The 23,152-nt window shown below is 43.0% G+C and overlaps 1 long non-coding RNA gene across 1 annotated transcript; it reads left to right on the top strand.

The window, feature by feature from the left end:
- The first annotated feature begins 17,321 nt into the window (after nt 1-17,321).
- On the top strand, nt 17,322-22,893 carry LOC121657864. The gene is made up of 2 exons (XR_006013735.1): nt 17,322-17,624; nt 19,584-22,893. It is a non-coding gene; the product is annotated as an uncharacterized LOC121657864 (long non-coding RNA).
- The last annotated feature ends 259 nt before the right edge of the window (nt 22,894-23,152 follow it).

Raw genomic sequence — 23,152 nt, 5'->3', positions numbered from 1 at the left:
AGCTCTGCTGTACCCCAGATCTGCTGTGCAGCTGCCTCTGCCCCCCCCAGCTCAGCTCTCAGTCCCAGCAACGCCTCGGAAAGTGCAATACTTTAAATAGAATGGTTGTATGTGCATCAGCCCAGACTGACTGTACTCATAATCTGCCACTGCTCTGGGCATGTACGAGGACAGGTATGGCACCAAAAAATGGAACAAAAAGCCACAGAGACTTTTATGCTTCCAAACACTTCGGCTGTAACTTGGATATTGGGAAATGCACTTCACAGGACAATGCATGATCTCTGCGCTGAGACCCATTTGCATGATTTGTCTCTTCTGTATTCATGAAGAGCTCTCTCATTATGGCTATTTCTCACATTTATTTTATTTCTAATTACAGTGATTTATGATTGGATTTTAATTAACTTCTCTTGTCAGGATCTTACCTATATGTTTAATTGAGCCTTGCAATCTAGGCCTCACACTGGCGAAAGTTGTGCATGGAAATACTCTTGTAGCCACTAGCTTTAAATTAATCTAAGATTAGATTCTGGAATGGAGCAGCTACTGAAGATGATCTCAGTTTCCGTGCTATAGAGGAGATGAATGAACTTGTTCAAGGTGTCTTCTGAGCCCTGGTCTTCCAACACCAAGTTAATGCTCAGTGGTCCTCAGACTCCCATTCCATGAGTCAAGTGCACCATGCCTGTGGATACACCCTGTAGTCCAGGAAGGTTGGCTTTGTGGATGCTGTCTTTCACCTTCACGGCACTCAGCAGCTCTAGTGAGACTTCAGATGTGACTTTGGAGGGTGATGGGACCCCACAGCAGAAGGAGGAGAACAGCAGACTGCTGACAGTGCTGTAGTGTCGATTCCCTGTGAGGCTGCCGCACATTCCAGTCGGAGAGAGCCGCCTCGCAGTGCAGCCCTGGCTGCAGGGACACGTTAACAGTGCCGGGAGCTAACTTTGATGTGACATCAGACTTTTAGTTTAGTATGACAGTCCCTCAATTTTCTAATAAATTTGGGTCAATGGTGGTCTTTCATGGGATAATTAAGGTTGATCCATTCTGCAGGGCAAGCAGGAAGAAAATTCATTACTGCACAAGGAGGTCAAAGAGGGCCAAGGTGGATAATATCTGTGTTCCAAGCACTGCTGTTTAGTGCTGCATCCTAATTGATCAGTGAACTATGTAAATGCCGAACAGGTCAGGCTGTGCATTTTATAAAGTGTCAGAACTGATGAGGCTTGCTTTGAAAAGTTACCTTGCTGTGCTGCATGCTGCCAAGAGAATAGGAAAATGGGATCTTTAACAATTGTTCATTTTTAATTCATGGCAAGTTCTTCTTATGATCTTTACACTGTGCTTGGCCTGCTGAGCATAGTGATTGCCCCTGTAAACAAAATACTCACAACACAAATACAACAACAAACATTCTCCAACCCTTGTCACCTCTTCCCCCCCTCATGCTGGGTGCTGTGCAAAGCAGTGGCAGAGCAGTGATGGTTTCCTATGACTGCAAACAACCAAGCAGCTTTGTAATAAAATTTATGAGCTTGTTCATGGAAGGCAGGCAAATTTTAGATCTAAACCCAAAGCCCATTGAGGCCACTGTTTCACACTCCCTTTGGTGTGGACTTCCTTTCCTTGTTTTTGTAAGAAGAGACACCTGATTCCAAGCACAGTCTCCATCTTCCTTCTACCTGGGCTCCAGGATCCTGGGCGGAATGTTGCCATGAACACCACTGCCCTGCACAGTAGAAAATAGGACCATCTCACAGCAGAGCTGAGCCTTTGTATGGCACTTCTAAGCTGGAATTCCAACACTGGGAGGAGGAGTTTTGCTATAAATACAGGGCTTTGTTTGCAGAGCTTTGACTTGCAGGATTGTGCTCAAGTCCCATAGCCTGAGCACTCTGCTAGAACAAATTGCTCTGAGAGATCTCAGTGTTTTTCATTTTACTATGACTGGAGGAATACCAAGTTTTTTTTTCATTCACTTGTAGCAAAGAAACTTACCTGACCTCAAGGCTTTACAAAGTGCAGTGAGTTAGAATCATCCAGGAATGAGAACTTCCTATGAAGCAAGCTGCATATTCATTTTTACAAGTGGTGCAGGAGCAGAATTCCTATTTGTTTCATTAATCACTTTTGTGACAGGCCCTTCACCACTCCTTCCTATCAATGCTAAAGCTGGGGAACATTGTTTTTCACAATGAGAGAGGGAAGAAGTGGATCTCTAATTATGAATACTATTACAGAGCAGAAGCAAATCACTCAAGGCTGTTTTAAGTATCATGCAATGGAAATCATCACTCAGGCTCAGACAACACGCATCTGTTACTGATATTAGAATTGTTAATGTGAGCATGCCATGGTTTTCCTTTGTGATAAGACTGTGCAAATAAAACAAAAAGAAATAAATTCAGGGGATGCTTGAAATTCTGATTCCTCCAGGCAGAATTCCTCTGGTGGGCCCTGGGCTGTTCACTGTTTGAAAGAGCAGAGTGGAGGACTTGCATCCCAGTCTGGGACAGGTATGCTAAGACTGATGGTCTTGTTATGAAGAACAAGGAGTTTCTAATCCTAAGAGAGGAGGTTGAGGCTCTCACAGGAGAAATAGCTTGGCTTTTACTGCTTCATGAAGTGAGAACTGAAGGGAGAATGTGATTGTTGGCTATAAATTCAAGAGGAATAGATAAGAAGGAGAAAAACTCTGTTGTTGGCCCATGTATCTGTAAGCTGGCCCAGTGCTTTCCCATTGTATGAATGGATTATTGAAAGATGTTACTTCTCCTAGAAGACTCTGGTTTTCTTCTAGTGTTGGACCATAGCAGCTGTGGTACTTCTATCCTTGGCACTAGGGTGGAACACTTACAGTCAAGTTGAGATAAATTTAGTTTCAGTGTGAGGAGGATTCCAAATATGAGAGCTGTGGAGATCTGGGAAAAGCTCACAGTATTCAGGCAGAGCACCTGAAATAGCCATAAATTGGCTTTTGATTAGTATCTGAAGGATTGCATGATGCGGGAGCATGTGATAGCTGAATTGTGATGGCTCAAAATCCTCTGCAGTCCTAAGGGAACACGAGCTGAAATAAAGAGACTGTGTAACATCAGTGAAGTGAGGAAAAATCTGCATGAGGAACATCAGCAGATTTACTAGCCAATGGTTTATATTTAATTATTGATAGTAATCCAAGCACTTCTTGCTCTGTCTTTTACTATTTTACAGTGTTTTCCTCTGTGTATTGAATGTCTGATTTACTAAGGAACTATATGCCTTGGAGTTGTGTAAGAACAATGAATGCATTCATCAGCTTTCATATAAAGCAGCTGTAAGATCTCACTGAGGAGGGCTTCTGCAAAGAGTTAAGCTGTGGGATAGAGGGGAATGTAATAGAATTATGCATAAGATTGGCACATCCATCTAATGTGCTACATGGGCTATGTCATCAGGTTGGTTGTTTTGTTTTCCCTCTGTGCTTAGAACTTACAAAAACATTTCAGAAATTCAGCATCAATATCTAGGGTAAGATTTTAGCTCCCACTTAGGCTCTGGACAAAGGAGCCAGGGTCTCAAATGGAGGGCTGTGCTGAGCACTTTCCCTTTGGCTCTGCCATGGAGAAAAGCTGCTCATCACACTCAGCCAAGAGGAATAGGGCACAGATCAGTGCCCTGGCCTTCCAGGCTCCCAATGCCTGCTGTGAGGGGGGCTGGCTACAGGTATTTTGGGGAGTTACTGTACAAAGGGAGTGCAGTGTTTTGAATTCTGCAGCAGTTTCTTCAGTAGGGCTGGTGTGGGATGCCACAGACCAAGAGCAACTTTGCATGAAAAAATTTTTCTGAGTGCATTGCCAAACTTTTGTCCAGGATAAACAACCAGGGAACATCAGATTGTTTCTGTAAGTTAACCTCTGCCAGTGGATTCACTGAAAGTACCAGGAAAAACTCTCATCCTTCCTCTGCACTGCATTGTATCCTTGCTTTGTATTGGTAAGATGAAGATTCCTTGTCTAGAGCCTTAATGGCTTTTGTGCTACAAAATACCTCACACACAGGTTTACCTGAAAGGAGGTTGCAGGGAGGTGGGGATCGGGCTCTTCTCCCAGGTAACAAGCAACAGGACAAGAGGAAACAGCTTCAAGTTGCCCCAGGGCAGGTTTAAATCAGATATTAAAGAAAATTTCTTCACTGAAAGTGTGGTCAGGCATTGGAACAGGATGTCCAGAGAAGTGGTGGAATCCATGCCTCTGGAAGTGTTCAAAAAATTTGTAGATGTAGAGACATGGTTTAGTGGTGTCCTTGGCAGTGCTGGGTTAATGGATGGACACGATGATCTTAGAGGTCTTTTCCAACCTTAATGATTCTGTGATATTATAAAATTGCAGGTCTCAATTCTTCTTTGATATTCCACTGAAAGGGAATATGATGGAGGGCTGATAAAATAGGATGGAAGACCTCACTGGGCCTCTCTGGAAGAATATGTGTGCTCAGAAGAACAAGTGAAAACCCTTCCCACATCCTGTCCAGGCCTGTACTTTGAACATGGGCTGCACTTCTTGATAGCTTGAACAGGTTTGGCTCAACCCTTGCAAATGGGAATGTATTCACAGAAATTACACAGCAACACTCTCACGAGATGCTACTCACCAGGAGTAGTTAGGAGCCATTGCAAACAACTGGATCCACACAGGACAGTGTTTTACACTGTCCTCAGTTATCATCCCTCTCCCGTTGTAAATGCATCTGAAGGGCGTGATTTCCATTTACAGTACATTATAGAACCAGGTCAAACATGAGGAATTCAGTTTTTTACCTGTCTGGTAACCTGACAGACCATGTAGTTTGATCTTTGTGAAATTATCTGACTAGACACGGCACTCTTCAAAAGTGGAGGATTAGGAACTATTTAGACGAAGACAAGTGTAATAAAACAGTGGTAAGAAAAGTTTCTTACCCTAGATTTACAGGGAAAATTAAAGAGGAAACTGTTGCTTATTTGACACTGAATGTGGAAATTATTGGGGAAAGTGTTACTTATTTGACTGTGAATGTGGGAATTATTACTAATTGCAAGAGTAATTTCTTGAAAATGATACTGTAATGATTCTTTCTATTACAAGTGGTAATGCTGTCATTACTGCATTACTCAAACTCAAATCCATGGGGAAGCTCTGTAGGGTGAGCAGTGATTGAAAGTTCCACATTAAAATAATTACACTCAGTCTTAAATTTAGACTATGTGATAAATATCTAATGTTCTCGAGATTTCTTAAGGCTCTTCTTTCACAAAGATGCTTCTCTTATGTGCACTGTGGACTGGCTATTTTGTTCTTTTTATACTAATCAGTTGTTCAGGACACGTTTAATGATGATATTCAGAAATGAAAGAGTTTTAGCATTCACACAATTGTGACAATCAAGAAATGAACAGCTCATTTCTTGTCTATAATGCTGTGTGGAGAAAAATTTGTCAGTCCTATCTGGAGCTTTCCTGGGTTTGCTGCCTCTTTGAGATAGGATTTAAGCATCTCGGTGGAAACATCCTGTGGCAATGTGAGAAATGCGACAGAGGAAGGTGCAACAAATGCTACTCCAGGTCTGGTGTTGATTCTGTAAGCCCTGGGGAAGGGGGCAGGGCATGTGAGGGATCAAGAAGGTCCTTCTGATTAGAGTAAAAGAGAGCTATAAAGTTGGGCTTCCATGAAGACTCTCTCTGCTGAGTGTCCGTCTCACTGACCCAAGTGCACCTCCAGAATTTCCTAAGGAAGGTAGAGCAAGCCCTTCCCCTAGCAAATACTGTTAATTCAGTTCTCCCAGAGGTGAGGAGCCTGCTTGATCTGGAATTTTAACTAGTGCCATCTGTACTACTTAAGAGTCAATTCTTTGACAGCCAGGTGGAGGCATGTGGCTGTTGTGTACAGATATACCTTGGTGTGGCTGAGACCAGGGAACACCTCTGAAAGGCAGTGAGAAAACAAGGGGCTTTCCTCTCCTTACTTTTTTACTGTGGTGTTCCTGGTAGCAACGGGGAACTGAGCCACTGCTGTGCCCTGCCCTTGGCTTGGCTTTCAGCAGAGGCTTGTGCTGACCTAAGTGTTAAATATTCAGGGATTGCTGTTGTAGGAACAGGTCTGAAGGAGAGTTTTAGTCGGGGTTTTCTGCACCAAACAAAGGGAAAGGAAGTCCCCCAAACAAGTTTTGCTTAAGTCACCTGGATGGAAATTAGGTAGTCATAGAAAAACACAACCCACTTCAACTAGAGGGTGAAGGAGCCATGGCAGATAGACTCTCTCCTGCTTTGGAAGCTCTTGCAGATCTTCTGCTCTCTGTTTCTCCATGAGGTCCTGAACAGGGGCTGCTGGCCAGCTGGGACTGCTGAGGGGACTTGGGTCCCACATGAGGGTGGTGGCTGGCCCAGTGTGGGCCCTGAGGGCTTCTGCCTGATCTCACTGCTCTTCAGTGATGATCTTACTTCCTTACTGAGCTTGTCCCAGTTAACTGAAGTTGGGGACTTGTCAGGATTCTCCTCTGGCAGAGAAAGTTTAGTCTTTACTCTTCAAACATATTCTCCTTTGTAAAAGTGTTCAGAATGTGTTTTCTTTTTAAGCGTAATTTTGAACACATTAATGATATTGGCAATTACTCAAAGAAAAACATGTAATCAATGAATGCTTGCTAGTCTGTGGGGTGATAAATTTTAGAAATACAGTCTGTGCTTGCCTGGAATTTATTGCTTCAGGCAAGGTGATGGCTGCAGCAGTGCCATTTCCAAAGACTGTGCCGTGCATTTATTTTCTCATTAGCGTCTAGTTTCTATTGTATATTTTGAACAAAGGTAACCTTGGAGTAGGAACACATTCCTTTCTGTCAGGAAGAACTTGTGATGCTGTTTCAAAGGTGCATGCATGATTGAGCAGCAATACATCACAAGAAGCTCTGCAAAGAAGATAATTCTCCATGGGCTGTAGTTGAAGAAAAGAAAAGAAAAATCCATTTTTTTAGATTACCGTACTTTGTGTGGGGGGGAGGGTTAATTTATGTCTGTTGTGACAAGCTCTCTCAGATGGTGAGTAGACTGTTTGTCAACTCATAACTATCATTCTCCAAAATAGCAAAGATTCATTGATTTGCATTTTAGTAGGTTTTGATAAAAATCTGTATTCCTTTTTAAAGGAAGGAAGCTGTTGTCAGTGAAAATTCTTTAAAAAGCAAAAATTCAAAGTGGTTTTTGTAGTTCAGGAGAGGAATTTGAAACAGTGACTCTAAACTTTAGCTGCAGTATGCATTGTACAGTATAAAACCCTTGCTGCATTGCTGTCATTTAATGCCCACGATGCAGACAGACTACACCGAGCTGGAAGTTCATAGGAGCTGCATTTCTGAGGATGGAGGAGAAGATGTAGTGGGGAAGTGAGGAAGGCCAGTCCTGTGGGAAAGCACTGAGCTGTGCCCTGGAGGAAGAGGAGGCCCATGGTGGAGGGAGAAGTATTTGTGACAAAGAATGTCAAAAGTCAGTGGGAGGCCTGGAAATGGCCTCTCAGATGCTCTTGTTTTGGAAGCACCTGCATTACAGCAACATCTCAGAAACATTAGACCCAGCCCAAGAAGGTAACAAGGAGAGGTCCTTTCTGTAGCTTGGACCAGAGCTGGGATGATAATCATTGCCCAGCACAGGAAAGACCCATTCACATCCCCCAGAAACCACAGGGCATAGTTAGAACAGGAAAAACACTGGCAGCAGAGCCAGGTATTGACCAGGATGTTAATCCCAGTACTCTCATTTTACAAAACACAAGCTGAGACCTTTAACAGCTCTGCTTAACCTCAGTCTTGTCTGCTCCAGCAGAAAGGTGCCCCCACGTCTGAGGCGAGCAATGATGCAGGGGAGTGGCTTCTGCTAAAATCCCACCACGGGCTGTAAAACCTTCGGTGTCTGGAAACTCCATCAGTGCAGGGGCAGCTGCCTCTAACACTGCCAGGATTTTGACTTAATGTGCCACTGGTGCAGCTTCCAGTGCCACCAGCACTCTGGGTTACACCCTCAGGGATGAGCTGAGCTGTCCCAGGAAAACAGAAGCACAGATAATGAGCTGTGGAAGCAAAGCAGTATTCCTTCAGGCTGCTGTTGTGGATGGGTTTGGATCACAGCTGAGCTGGCTCTGTGCGCTGGGGATGCTGTGTGCTGAGTGTTGGGCTGAGGACAAACAAGCTGCTCAGGCTCATCCCACTCCAAAGAGGGAGCAGTGCCTGGGGAATTCCAGAGATACTAAAGGGCTGCACCAGCCAAAGCAGCTGGATTGTGGCTTTCAGCTCTCAGCTCCAGTGAGCTGTGGTGTTGGCCCTTGCTCTTGTGTTTTTGTGATGATGGAGATGGAACTGACACCCTGAAGTTTCTGGTTTTCAGGATTTTTCTGTGATGGCAAGTTTGAATCCTCAGCCTTCCTAGGACACCAGGGTCCCAGGAACTTGCTTCAGGGGAAAATGGGGCTGGTCAGTCCTGCGCCAGGTTGATCCTAAAGGTGAAACTTCCATCAGAGGAGCAAAGGGTTTAAGGATAAATTTCTGGTGAGAGGCACTGTGTAATCACAACATGGGCAGACAGCTCTTGGCCTGACAAGCTTTAGCTCTGCAGTCAGCTACAGCTGTGCTGGCTCAAAAGATCACATTAAATCTATGCCTGTTCCTATTCACAAAACTTGATGGATTTTGAACATAACAAACTTTAATGTCTTTGAAAGTGCCTTAAGTTGGTAATGATGATGAAATGCAAAGAATCATCCAAACTTCTTCTGTTTACTTATATAGTATAAACAGCTTTATTCAGTAGTTCCTGCATGGGGTATTCAAGATTTTTAACTGACAACAGAAATCCACATATGGCTCAGAAAAATGTTGGCATCCTCTTGTGTGAAGTTTGTTAAAATTGTATGATAGACATCTTGTTATTTTAAAAAATCCTTTTCCTTTCAAACAAATTTATTCTGTGGTTTAAAAATTGTGTTTTCAAAGCTAATTGGACAAGGCCAAGGTTATAATTAGATTTATACTCATGAAGAATAGTCTCCTAGGACTATTTTCTAACTCTGTGTCTGAAACTGAAGTTTGTCAGCATGTCAAAATTTATTTTAAAAAATTGTCATCTGCTGTAAGTAACAATTGCAGTTGTACCAGGAATTTTTCAGTATCAAAGGCAGAGATGGTCTCAGATGGGGGGATCTGCCATTATTTACCATCTACCTTGTCAAGCTGGTTTCCTCCCTTCTCTCCTGGAGGTGATGCTAACAGCCAAAATTGTCCTGCTGGTGGTTTCTGTAGGATTAAGAAAGTTAAACCAACATGAGGTCATTCACTGAAGGCTGATTCATAGCTGTTAACAAGTGCATTCAGTAATCATATTCTTTCTACCAAAACAATTACATCTTTAGGAGAAGCAGGAAATAATTTATTTAGGACATAAGAATCTTCACAAGCAGCCTAAACATTTATTTAATTTTTTTTTTAAATGGGAATTTAAATTCTCTCTTTCCCTTACACAGAAAAGTGTGCCTTTATTTGCATCATTTCATGGCTGAGAGGTGTCTGGGCTCTCTCAGAAAAGCAAAAATGTTTCATTCAGCTTACCCTGGGCTTGTAACTGCCTTCCCCACCTATACTATAACTTTGTTATGGTACTCCCCTTGTGCTTTTACCTGCTGTTACTACACATCAGAGATACCTGCTGGGTCCTGGCTGAGCACAAGGTGTATTCCAGGTCCTGGCTGAACACAAGGTGTGTTCCAGGTCCTGGCTGAACACAAGGCTGCTCCAGTGGGTTCTCAGTAGAGGAGTTCTGCCCTCAGCCTCGTGTGACTCCTGCTTGCTGTGGCAGATGCTGTGTGCATGGGCACCTGTGGGAGAGGATCAGCTTACCTGTGGTTTGCCTCCTCTCCCTCACGATTCTTACAGGAAGCAGCAGCTTTTACAGTGGAAATGAGAGGCTGCTGCCAAAAAGTTCATCCTGATTCCATATCACAAATCCTGCATATTAAAGCAGTAATCCCTCATTAGACACATGCTATCATTTAGCACATGGAGGTATCAAAAAAAGGCAGGTATCCCTGCTGCTAGCAGCTACACATTTGGGTAATCAGAATTCATCTCTGTCCTGAAGAACTTGCAGCTGGAGCTTGTGCACAAGGCTCACAAGGAACTTCTTGAATGGGGAATTTTCCTGTTGTCAAACCTGAGTGGTTTGGTGGAAATGACCTGACTTTCCAGACAGAGCATATCCGTGTCTGAATGGCCACTGTTTTCTGTTTTCCTAGAAGCCCCAGCCCTTCCAAAATCCCATACAAATGGAATAAATAGTAAGGGCTTTCAATTTCATCAAAAGGCTGGGGATCTTGGACAAAAATGATCCTGAAAATTTTTATTGTTGTTTTTTGCTTTGTTTTGTTTGTTAAGTCTGGTTTCCTGGTAAGCTCTATTTATCATCTAATAGGAAAGGTGGAGGAAATGTGCCTTTGAGAACAAACTGATTAAATGACTTCTCCAGGGTCTCACATGTACTCCAGAAGCAGAATTGAACTTACAGCTTCTGAGTATTACTAGGGCCTTAACTGCAGAATGATCTTAGTCTTGTTACGTGAACATAATCTTAGCAATATGCTGGCTGACTTAAACCTCTAAAAATGAAAGCAAAGCTCTAGCTCAAAAATGAAATAAAATGCTGGAATCCCTTCAGTACCAGTGAATTATTAATATTAACCATTTAAAGAGGAATGTTGCAGAGGAATAGCCTTTTTAAAAAGTGTTTTCAAAGGACAAATGTTTATATTCAATAACCAGGCTGCAGGGAATCATCTCTGAGAAAGCTGCTTTGAGTCTTTACCCATAGTTTGCTAATGAATTTCAGCTCAAGTGCAGTTAAAATGTAAGAGTTTGACTAGGGAATGGATTGAAAATAATAATTTTTCTTCTTCCTGTTTTCTCTCTAGGCACTTGTTAAGAAAGGTTTGAATGCAATGAAGTGTTAAGAGACTTGAGAGCTTGTTAAAATAGCAGAGGGGCAGCTGTTGGAGGGGAGGCAAAGAAGAAAGTTAGGAACGTATCTGAAGAATTTTTCTTTCCAAGGAAGATTAAAAGCACTCAATTTGAGGAAAAATAAATGTCCTTTCAGATCTTCCTGTTACACACTTTAAAATCAAATGAGGCAGAAAATTTGTTTGGCTGCTTCTATGAGCATCAGTCTTTTATGTCTGCATTGGGACACTGGACCTGGTGTGCACATGCCCAGGCTAATTGCACTGGTAATGGTCTCATGCAGCAACTGGATCCAAAATTGGATGGATATTTAGGAATAATGGATGTACTCATAGTAACTGGGATCGGCTAAAACCAGGATAAAGTGCTCAAATATCTAGGTTGCAGTGGGTGATACATTCAATTTTGATAAGGACATTTTGCATTAAAAAGGCTTCTCTTTCCTCAATAATTAATCAATTTCTATATTTATGGCTCAATAGCCATCACTCAGCTCTGGTTAGGCATCTTCAGAGATGGCTTCTCCCAGTGCTTCTGCATTCCCTGCAGTCTTCTCAAATGCTGTAACCAACGGGATCAGATCAGCTTTAACTATGAGGGGCAAAGCCAGCAGCTCTAAAGCAGAGCAGTGTCTCTGTCCTGGTGTTTTCTGGCCTGGGTAAGGGCTGAGTTCAGGCTGTGTCTGTCTGTAAGAGCACCCAGCCAGGCTCTGCAGGGCACAGTCCCTGGATGGGGCAGTGCAGCCAGTTAGAGCCTGGTGCTGACAACACCAAGGGTGGGTGTGATCCCCACGTGGCCATTCACCGAGGAGTTGGGCTTGGTGATCCTTGTGGGTCCCCTCCAACTCAGGGCATTCTGAGATAAGAATCTGCGGTAAGAAGGCTGCAGTTGGCATAGCACAGTAACTGTGGGGCTGAGGACAGGCTGCAGGTTTTCACTGTTGGTCATCTCAAATAAGAACCAGTTTGTGGTTGTCTACCAAGACTGGCACAAGGGCAAGTGCCTGGGATGTCTCTGTGTTTGCCACATATGAAAGGAAGGGGCAGGTTCTCCGTGGGTCCAACCCACTGGTGCCAGACAGGAAAGGACTGCTTGGCCTGTGCCCTGTTCTTTTCTGTTCTTTCCACCTGCACTGTGTTGGATCTGATGATTTTTGGACCCTGTGTGGATCTGAATCTTTTTGTTAATCCAACTGAAAATTATCCTCCCCCGCCAAAAGGTGGTCTTCAGTTTGGTTTAGGTTTTTAGTTTGTTTGGTTTGGTTTTGGCAGAATTGCCCCAGAGCTGGCTCAGCACAGGTTCCAGGGAAGGAAGGCAGGGAGCAGGACCTCTGCCTTCAGAGCCGCTGTGTTGGTTACAGTGTTTCCTACACTGGGAAGTAGAATAAACAAGGAAGATTTGTTAAGTGAAGTGTCTTCATTGTTGTGTTATTACAAGTTAACAGGACAATCTGGGGAGCAGACACCCTGCACTGGGAGCAGATCTGAGCTGACTCTCTGGAAAGGTGGCAATACACCTTTGCTTTTGAAAGACTGTGCTAATGTGTATGCAATGTTAGCTTGTTTCGTGGTTTGCAGGCATGGATATTGAAAGAATTCAATTAGATTGCATGTGATTAAAGACACTTTTGCTGTTAATCAGTGTGGATTAGGAGGATGGGTTTAACAGCTTGAAGGGGGAGCTAAAATTATGGAAGGGGACTTAACTAATATTTGAAGTGCAGACTGCCATTCATTCAGCTGTAAGGCTTTGGGATCCCGAGAAGCCCCTGTTTCATTTCCCAACAGCATACAGATGGGAAAGTCTGTTTACAGATGCATCATGTTCTGTGGGAGACTTAGTGGGAATGTTTGCCCTGGACTTTTAGTATTATTCACATATAGCTCTTATTTAGATTGGATTTTAAGCAAGAAATCTGCCTCTGTTCTAGCCTAGTTTGCATTTCAGGGTTTGCTTGTACACGTGCTAGTGTGTACACTGAAGTGCCTCTGAAGTCCTGTGTGGGATGTGGGGATGGAGCAGGCACAGAGACTGAGCTGAGCTCCTGTCCCAGCCCAGCTCTTGTGAACGCACCATGTACACATCACCAAACTGTGCTGGGACAGCCCATTGCTCTGACCCCGCCACACCCAGGGAGTCAGAGGAGACATCTGGCAATGACTTTGTAACCAGGCCCTCAAATTAAGGTACCCTGAACTCTGGAACTCTGCAAAACCCCCGAAGATACGCTTGGCTGATATGCACCTTGATAGGCAGGGATACAGATATCCAGGCAACTACAGAATATCCTGGTATGTGTTAGTGTTGCTGGCTTTGAAAATAATAGTGGTATATTTTAGGGACTGAATTAAGCCATTTAAATCTTCCAGCCTGACTTCTGTAACATCAGAGGTTTTCCTTACATTTTAATTGAGAAAAAATATCTTTTAGCTATAAGGACCAATCTGTCACATCCCCAAGAGGGCTGTTCACCTACAAATCATCCTTAGTCTTAGAAGTGCATTTTGTTGTGCCTCTCAGTCGAGTTGGCAAGTCCATAAAATTGGCTTTGATGTTCAGCCTAATATGCTAAATTGAGCCTGGACACTGAAAACATTGTCCAAGAAGGGCAGAGGTAACCTGGCTTAAAATTTGGCTTGTCTTCACCTTAAAAAACAAAAAACCAAAACAACCTAAAAACCTAAAACAGACAAACAGAAAGTTCCAAGCAAAGAAAAAACACACAAAAATTATTGCCATCTAGTTTACATATGATCTCAGCCCGTCCCTGTATGGTTGCTGTAGTGTTGTTAACACAAGGGGATCAGGAGTACTGCTACTACTTTTCTGGTTGGACAATAAAATAATCCATGTTGGGGTATGAGTAGTAATTTTCTGCTACTACTTTTCCAGTTGAGCAACCAAATAATCCACACTGGTGTACGAGCAAGCACTTTTCAGCACACAACTGAAAATGGCTTTATCAAAATCCTCAATTAAAACAAACCCTCCCCTAGCCTCAAATACGAAATCCTATTCACTGCCAAAACTCGTTAGCTTGTCAGTTTGTTAAATATTCCCAGGACTAAACTCACCCTGCCAAAAAGGATAACGCAAAATGCAGAGTTTTCACAAAGCCATAAGAGGGATGGAAGTCCTTCTTTCTCTTGCTAATGTATTTCCAGCACTGTTTTGCATCCTTATGACTCTGGGGAGCACAGTCTGCGGAGTACACGATTAAGCATTATCACTGTGATTTCAGAGCCTTCCTGTTACACCAAGTAATAACTCATTTTCCACCATTGTGCACACCAATATTGCTGTCAGGGCTGTGAGCCTGACCCTGGCGCTGGCACTACAGGGGAAGGGAAGCCATAAACCATTGTGAGCACTTTTACACTTGGTAAAGTCAAACAGGCCTGTGGACTAGAACTTCATGCCTGCCATAGGCTTAGCAGGCTGGGCAAAATAAGGCTGTTCTGTTACTCCAAGGCTTTTTGGTTTATGGTTATAGTTTTCTGTGGGTTTATAAGACAGTCTTATGTTTTCCTGGAGGCACCATTTTAATTTTGAGGGCAAATCATGACCAGTGTTGGATTTGTCTGTTTAATGAGATTGCTCCGGGTAGAAGTTGCTCTCTGTTAATTAAAACATTCGCTTGAACTCAAACCTTAAGTCCTGTTTGGAAGCAGGAGAACAGCAGCTGCTGGGAGTGGATGTGAGAGGGAGGCTGAGGTTGGTGAGAAGGTGCAGCTTTGGGGCGGAAAGAAGTACAAGAACCTTTGCTCTTTAAATCCCTGCTCTTTCAGTCTCCTTGTTGGGCCACCTCACATGCAGTGAAAGGATGGCTGTGATGTCAGTTGATAGAGTATTACAAGGGGCTCTTGCTGCTTATAATCCCTAGACACAAAACTGGAGACCTAGTCCCCATCTCCCAAACGGGGAGGAATGTTTTCATTACTATGTTAATTCAATCTCTCCTGTAATGGTGATACTTTAATTGCTCCTCTGTTTTCCTCAGACATAATCCAATTCCCTTTGGCCTCCTAGTTTATCCACACATTAATTGGGTTATTGCCTTGTAAAACAGAAGGGCAAATACATAGCTTAAATTTTATGACAGACAGTTAATAAGCACAACTGAGATTTTTAAAGTGCCCTAATGCAATTAGGTGCCAGGCTCCCAGGAATTTCAGTGGGATCTGGGTGCCTTCCTGCATCACACTTCTTGGAAATACCCATCCCAGATATGTAAGGGAATCTATATTTCTTTACTGTACGTTGAGTACTTCAGAGTTTCTCCTTTTCAACCTGAAATCCCAATTCTACAGTCTTTAATCCTGTAAATCTGCTTTCGATTTAATCTAGTAAAATTCCTTTTGATTTCCTTGGTTAAGGTTTGTGGGGTCAAAGCCTTTGAAGTACAGCTGAAGGCTTTGAAGTATAAAACAGGCAGACCCAGGGCTTGGGGGACTGGTAAAGGGACACCAAGGTTCTCACCTTCAGGACTGCAGTCCCTGTCAGAGGTGACTCCGTGCTTCCCCAAGCTTGTGGCTGCAGGACTAATGTCCATCCCCTGAAATCTGAGGGAGCTGCTGAGTAACAGCCTTGTTCAGCAAACACAGAAAGCTCTGAAGCTTTCCCATCTCTCCACACCACCTTGCTGTGGAAAGGAGCTTATTTTGTCACAGCCAGGACTGTGCTAGTTATCCAACAAGCAGCTGTCTCTGAACCCCTCCTGCTTCATGGGCACTTTTGTCCTGTGAACTTCTATTAACTGTGTCAACAAGCACTGGACCAGGATAGCAGCAATGAAAATTGCTAGAAAAAAAACAGAGGTCTGTCAAGGATGGCCTTAATTCATTTTTACTTGAACAGTGCAGTGGAACACCAGGACTGAGCATACTGTGAAGATCTTCTCTCCCCTTGGCTGTTTCAAGCACCACTCGCAGCAGCAGGATCAGAAATAACCTTCCCACATAATCAAACACATCCTGCAACTCCTTCAGCTGGCTGTTCTGGGAGGCAACAGGTTGCAACAGGAGGGGAGATGGCTGCTGCACCCTCCCATGATTTTCTGGTGACATGGGAAACCATGAGCAAAGAGCCACCATTGTGGCAAAGCCTTAATCAAGGAAAAGCCTGGGCTCTGTATTGTCACTCACCTGGAGTTTGAATCAAACAGCATAAAAGGCAATAGGGAATGATCAAAGGGTGAATACTAATGATAAGAACATTACATGAATTCATGGAATATCTACCATGCCCTACCCACAGCACACCTGTGGAGTGGCAGTGATCAATTTTCTTCAAGCTGGCAAGGGAGAAATAAGAACTGTCGAAGCAGTACACACTTTGCCCTCTCTATTCTTTTAAAATATGGAGTGAATTAAACTGACAGGGATCGTTTTGCTTTGATTGGTTTTTAGATAAAAACACTTTCCATCCAAGCTTACACAGTGTAGGTGTTACAATGGCCAGGGAAAACCTGGCATTTCATAGAGCATTTCAGGAGCTGCTAAAAATCGGAATCAGAAATAAGTTAGTAAGTTGCAAGTGGTGGGAGAGAGCTGGGGGCAGATGCTCCTCCAGTTCAAGCAGGGACTGGAGACCCAGGGCTGAGCTGAGCTGGAACCTCTGAGTCCGGGTGAATGCAAAGCAAGATGTGTTTTCTTTTCTTTATTGGAATCTTTCTTGTTTAAAGTAATTTATGGATTCAGAATCAGTCTCAAGTAACTTTCACTGACCTGTGAACTGGGGTTTTTCAGGAAGCACCATGTTCCTAACCTCAGTGGACAGAGGGATGATGAACATCCTGATTCCCTTGGGTGTGCCATGGAGTGAGGCACAGTGTTTGCTTTTGTTTCTGACTCTTCCATGAGGAAAATCAGCCCTACTGCTGGCTGGGCTTCCATGTGCCTGTTGAGAAAAAATTACTTAAATCTGGAAGGTATCCCATGCAAGAATATAGAGATATGCTATCCTAGGTGGGCTGATCAAAGCCTCTGGAAGGGCTGCATTCTCCATCAATTACAGACAAATTCACAATATTTCAAAGGTACAGTTGTCCAAACAAGCTGAGAGCCTTATGTGGAGTGTTTCTGATCTGTTACATACGTTGGCTATGACTGTCATAATATCGTCTTAAAATCTACAAACAAATCTTGTGTTGTGTCTTTCATTTCCAGGAAGCACCTTTAATTTAAATAGAAAAAGTCTGAGTAATTAAAGCAAGCAAAATGCTGTAGCGAGGAATGTGCCATCCAGCTGTGATTGTGCTAAGTACCGATGTTTCCTTTCTCCATTCCCCAGAAATTAAAGGAGTTACAGACTCATTTCAACTCTGTTCCAGTTCCCAAAGCTCGCCTTGCCCATTTCCCACCGTCGCTGCTCTGGCTGGAGGCGTTCAGCTGTGTGTTTATAGAGAGGGAAGGGTTCAGCTGCCTGGGCTGGATCCACAGACAACAGCTTGGGAGCACCTGAACCAGCCTGGCCCCAGCACAACACCCGAGTGAGCGGAGCTGTGCCAGCCTGTCTGGGCTGAGCCTTCCGTGGGCACTGCTGTTCCTGCTGGAGCCTTCGCCATGGTTTTGCCCTTCTCAGCTCAACCAGTCAGCTCGTAGGACTGAGGGGTGAGTTCTCCCTTGGGGAAACTTCCCTGTCGTTTCTTTTGGAAAATAATAAAAATGAAACATGGAGATTTTCTTGGCAGTGTGGTGGATTTGGAAAAGACAGAAATGACTGCAGCAGTGCTCTGTTAAATGCTCACTGCCACAGGGGAAGAGATGCTGTGGCTGCTAAATTTGGGGTGGATTAAAACTCCCTCGTAGTGTAGGACAGAGTATTTTCATTTGGAGTTTGGAGTCCATCCAAAACAGAAATGTAGAAATAGAGAACAAGCTGTGATTCTGACAACTGCTCAATCCTGTCCTTCCATCCCTTCTCCCTGTACAAAAAAACAACACAAGTTTTGGTCTCAAGCCCTTGGTCTTGCTTTTCTTTTTGGCTGAGCACTCATTTCAGGTAAATGTTGCCACCAAGTTCTATTTCTTGAAAACCCAAAGGTCACAGATTCATTTTAGGAGATTGTTTTCTTCATTGCAGGCTTCAGGGTTTATATGAGGGGCCAGGATATACTTGATGGGTTTTTTAGTTACAAAAATACCTTAAATAATGTCTTTTACAGCCTCATAATCTTTATTTGTTGTTGGTCTTTTCTAATACCTTTCAGGATTTATTAGCTGTGTATATAGAAAACACCCTAAAATCTGATAAACTGTAATACTTTTACTCAGGCTGTTGAGTTGATTGCACCTTATGAGACTTGGTGACATCTTAAGTACTTCATTGAAGCTACAGCTATAAGATGATTATTGCTAGGTTATTTGCATTAAATATAACAGTAGCCACAAGGGTTTAAAACTGTTGCATACATTAGAAAGGAGATAAAACATATTGATTATGCTGGAATTTATTCACAGTTCTTTTAGACTGCACTATGCCCAGATGAACTGGGAAAATGCTGATCTTGCTGATAAGAAGCTGAGCTCCCATCAGTTCTTCACTAACAGAATCAGGCTCAGAAACAGCCTGAGATGGGGCAGTCAAAATACCACTTAAGCTGCTGCTGATGTCTCTCTTACTTAAGTGGAGTGTGGGCTCCAAATTCAAAGAAGTAGAGGGAAATATAGCACTGATTTCCTCAAACTGATTCCCAAATGACCAAGAAGTCATGGGGGATTGGGTGTTTCCCCCAGTAAATTTCATGGTTTTCTCTTTGAGATACGTTGTCCTGGCCCCATTCCCTGTAGAAGAGCTGTATGGATTGAATGCTCTAAAACCTTTAAGATCAGCAAAAAATTGGCCAGCACGTATGTGAACTTGAGTCCTGTCACTAACTTTGAACAGGCAGTGTAAGATCTCAGGGATAAATGAGAAGGCTTAAGGGAAATGTGGCGCTTAAGAACTTTACTGCTTACATTCTGTAGCACTGATTTTGATTGATAACTCTCTAATACTGGAAACATCTTGTCCAGATCAGAGGGAGCTCCTCACACGAGCTACACAGAGACCCCAGAGCTCACTCTAAGGGGCACAATCATAAAATAATTAGTGTGATTGTAAAAAGTAGGATGGTAGAAATGGGAAAAGGGGCAAAGGTGTTAAAAATGCAGGTATGGACTCTTTTAGCTCTGTTTCAGTGAAGCTCAGCTGTGGTGCCTGCTGTCTGTTCAGAGGGTCAGTCTGGGTTGTTAACCTGGGACTTTGCACGGAGTTGCATCGGGGGTGCTGAAAATCATGATGTGGTACAGATGGAGCCACTCCTTTTTGTGCCATGACACAGTTTCCCTGGCCCAGAAGGACCATCCAAGGCTGAGAGGTCATTTGACTCCCAGGGATGCACAGACTGTAACTTTGCCATCTACAAGTGCTCTGTCACACTGAAAAATCAGCCCTGTGCCTGGCATGAGATGTGAATCCCCCCTTTGTACCAGCTGGTGCAATGCAAGGCTCAGGACTGTTCTAACTGGAGAGATCTGGGAAGGTGGCAATAGCAGTTGAAGCTTTATCAGTTTTTTTTACACTTGCAGGTAAAGGAATCGTAGACTCTGTGACCTTGAACTGAACATGACCACCCTCTTTACAGCCTCAGCATAAGCCTTATCAGGACCACGTGAAAAAAGCATTATCACCTTTTGGAACTGAGTGGGTTCAGGGCTGTGATCCTGAGGTGTCCTGCAAGCCAAATCCAGCTCTGCTTTCCCTGGCCACAGCCAGCCCAACTCCCGAGAGATTAATGAGACAAATTCTGATCTCAGTTATATTTGTGGACTTGTCCCATATCCATCCTATATAAATCAGTCTTACCCTGTTCAGGAAAGCCAGCTGGGTTTTGGTCCCAATTAAGTCAATGGGAATGCTGCCATTGACTGCAGTGGGTTTGGGTTTCATTTGGGGTTGAGAGCTTTCAGTCTCATTTAACTGTTTCCTACTGGAAAAGGCAGTATTGTCCCAAAGCTGAAATAAATATTTGGCATCCTCTAAGCCAGGCAGCTCTCACGTAAAGGTGCATTGCATTTCCCATAAAAACTGCTTCAATATTTGATTGGCCAGGATTCTTCCCTTTCATGCTGAATCAAGGGCTCTAATAAGCATGATGACAAAATATGAGGAATTCTATGTAATTATGGCAACGGCACCACCTGCCTCTAATTAAGCTGCCAAAACATTTGGTCTAAAATGATGCAATGAATAAAAAAAAAAATTATATCCAATATTTTGGCAATGTAACAAGAAGCTGGCTTTCCTCACATAATTAGCTTTAACAAAGTGTTGTTAATCTGATTTTTGATTAATAGATTATTTAATCTTATAGCAGGCTGACAAGACTCTGATCTGCCTCTGGTTTAAGTTCTTGCCACCAAAAAGGCTAAGATTTGTAAGAGTTTTAAGAGATATACTTATATAAGAAACATTAGATTTCCTTATTATTTTCATTGTTCTACATGAGAGCCCCAAAGGTTACATTCTCTGAATTCACTGAACTTTTAAGCCTTTCATTAAATTGGAAGCCAGAGGAAAAGCTTTTTTTTCCCCTCTTCCTAATTCCTTGTACAGAGAAGTCACTGGTATGACTAACTGGGGGGAGGAGGGGTGCCCAGAAACCTGACAAGCTCTGCACATTTTAGAGCTGCTGGTCGGCTGGCAGAAAGTATCAGCTTTGTGGACTGCTGTGATGCCCTGGGGTGTTTGGTGGCTAATGGTCTCCCCCTAGAAGTGCTTCTCCGGTTGGATTTAGTGACAATGAGGAGGGGAATATAATGTGTAACAACAGCAAAGCAGCCCAACCGCTTTTCCAGGACTTGTGTGGCCATTTGGGTTTCAGAGCTGTTAATGTAACCTGGCATGTTAAATCAGACATGATCAACACTGTAAAAGAGCCAAGCATACCAATAGTACAGATGGGTGGCAGATAATGAAAGCAGCCATGGCTGAGCAGTGTAAAACTGCTGATCAAACCACGTTAATATGTGGGTCTTATAATTCTGAAAATCAGCATTTGAATACACCAGGATGCAAACAGGTAACTGTGTATTCACTGTAGGTGCCATCTATTAAAAACATATTTTAGCAGCTTGCTTGTGTCTTGCCCTGGGTGCCTTAAATGCATGATTTTTCCAGTGCCTTGTGCTCCCTGTAACAATTGGTGACTCCATGAAGTGGGTGTAAATAGTTTCTGCCAGCCACAGTTTGATGTCTGTTGTCTCACCCTGTTGAGTTTCTTTCCCATAGCAGTGTCTGGGCTGGATTATTTACTCCCACTCCAGCTGCAAAGTCTTGATGGGCTTTAAAATTCAGAGGAGTTTCAAGAAAGTCTGAGAACTTGACAGCTCTGGGCTATTTGTAAAGACAACTGTTAATTCAAAAGATTTGTTTCAATTTTCTCATCCTGAAGTAATGATAATGGCACTGTTCTTGTATCTGGTATATTGCTGGGCCAGTGCTGAGATTTCAGCATTTGAGAAAAGGTTTTCTGGTGCAGTTCCCTGCTCTGACAGCAGAGATTTGACGATACGAGTGATACTCCCTTTAGAGGTCAGACAGCCTTTATGTCTGTGTGCTCAAATCCCCTTCAGAGCTGGGTGCAGAAGTCCATTTGTTATCTCCAGGCTGCCTTTGTGCCAGCAGTAGGTTGGTTTCGTAGCAAACCTTAACAGATTTGCTAAATACAAACTGAGTTCAGGTGGTATCCTGACCCACAGGCATGAAGCTGCAGTGTGAAACCACCTCCAGATTCCACCTCCTGCCAGCACTGGAGATGTGGAGCATCCTCAGTGAATGCCTCCTGTACAGCTGCTGATAAGGGAGGACAATGAGGGCCAAAGGTCTCACTGAATGCTGATAGAGTGTGTGAACCAAAACCCCAACAGGGTGAGTGTCCCCCACGATCTGCTGAGGCAGCAGGAATTTGAGGTTACTCACTGTTCACTGGCACACCAGACAATTATAAAAGCCAGGATCTCCATTAATTCCCAAATCTTGCCTACAGACTGCCCTGCTCCTCCCAAACAACAGCAACAGCCCTTAGGTGACCACCTCACCTCTATTACATGTTGGACTGGCAGATTCAATGCTTATGGCTTTTTTTTTTTTTTCCCTCCACTCTCTATCTTATTTATCAAATAAGTGTTCAGATGCAGATTTGGGAATACCCTGTGTTTACTTTTAAATGCACTTGGTAACATTTGTTTTCTTAAAAGCCTATCCAAGGACTGAACAAATGGGCTCCTGAGCCAGTCTACAGAAGGAGGTGGCTAGGGTCAGTTTAATATTTGCCATGAAAAAATACACACTGCTGAGTCAATACAGAGAGGAATTATATGTTATTTGACTAGCTGCTAATTACGCTGAGCTCTTCCTGACTGTGCTTCCTTTTTAAAAGATGAAAGTCAGATCCCTCAAAATTCTTATATTTAGTTCCTTTGGAAAAAATGGTCTGGTAAATAAAACAAGTATTACTTCTCTAGTTTGTATCATGCTTCTTTTGCATGCTAATCCGAAGTTCCCCTGAGATAATTTGACAAGAAGGCCATTAATGCAAATTTAAGCATGACCTAGAAAGGACTTATTTTTCATGTACCACATTGATTCTCTGCTATTGTTATTTGTTCTTCTTTGTTTTAAAGTGCCTGGTGGTTTGGAGTTGCCTTTCCTTCTTTTTGTTTCCCTTTTTTTCTTATGATTTTAGTAGCACAACGCGGAAGAAATACATTTCAAATAAAATGCTTAAGTCAGATATGAAAGTGCTGCATGTAAATAACAGAATTTATCTGGCAAACACTAGATACAGTTTGGGAAAACTGTTTTTGTAGGCAATTAATAAAAGTTGACTTTAATTTCTTTCATTTTACTGGAGAACTTGTGTGTAAATTTGCATTATAGATACCTGAGCTCTCCCAGCAGGTGTGGTCTCAAAGCCCTTCATTGCCCAACCCTGCCAATTGGCCAGCAGAATGAAGTAAATGCTAACAAACCAAAACTATTGCAGATGTAAGGACTAAACATTCTCTTTTCTTCAATTGTTTGTTTCAGTAATTTCTAGGCATAACGTAATTTTGGGGAACTCTAGCTCTGGCACTCATGTAAGTTATCTAATGCA

Source organism: Corvus kubaryi, unplaced genomic scaffold, assembly GCF_017639235.1.
Source record: "Corvus kubaryi isolate FWS band 111438036 unplaced genomic scaffold, C.kubaryi_AGA036_p1.0 split1-37374, whole genome shotgun sequence".
Lineage (NCBI taxonomy): Eukaryota > Metazoa > Chordata > Aves > Passeriformes > Corvidae > Corvus > Corvus kubaryi.
Note: the sequence above shows the minus strand (reverse complement) of the source record. Positions and strands in the feature narration are given on the sequence as shown.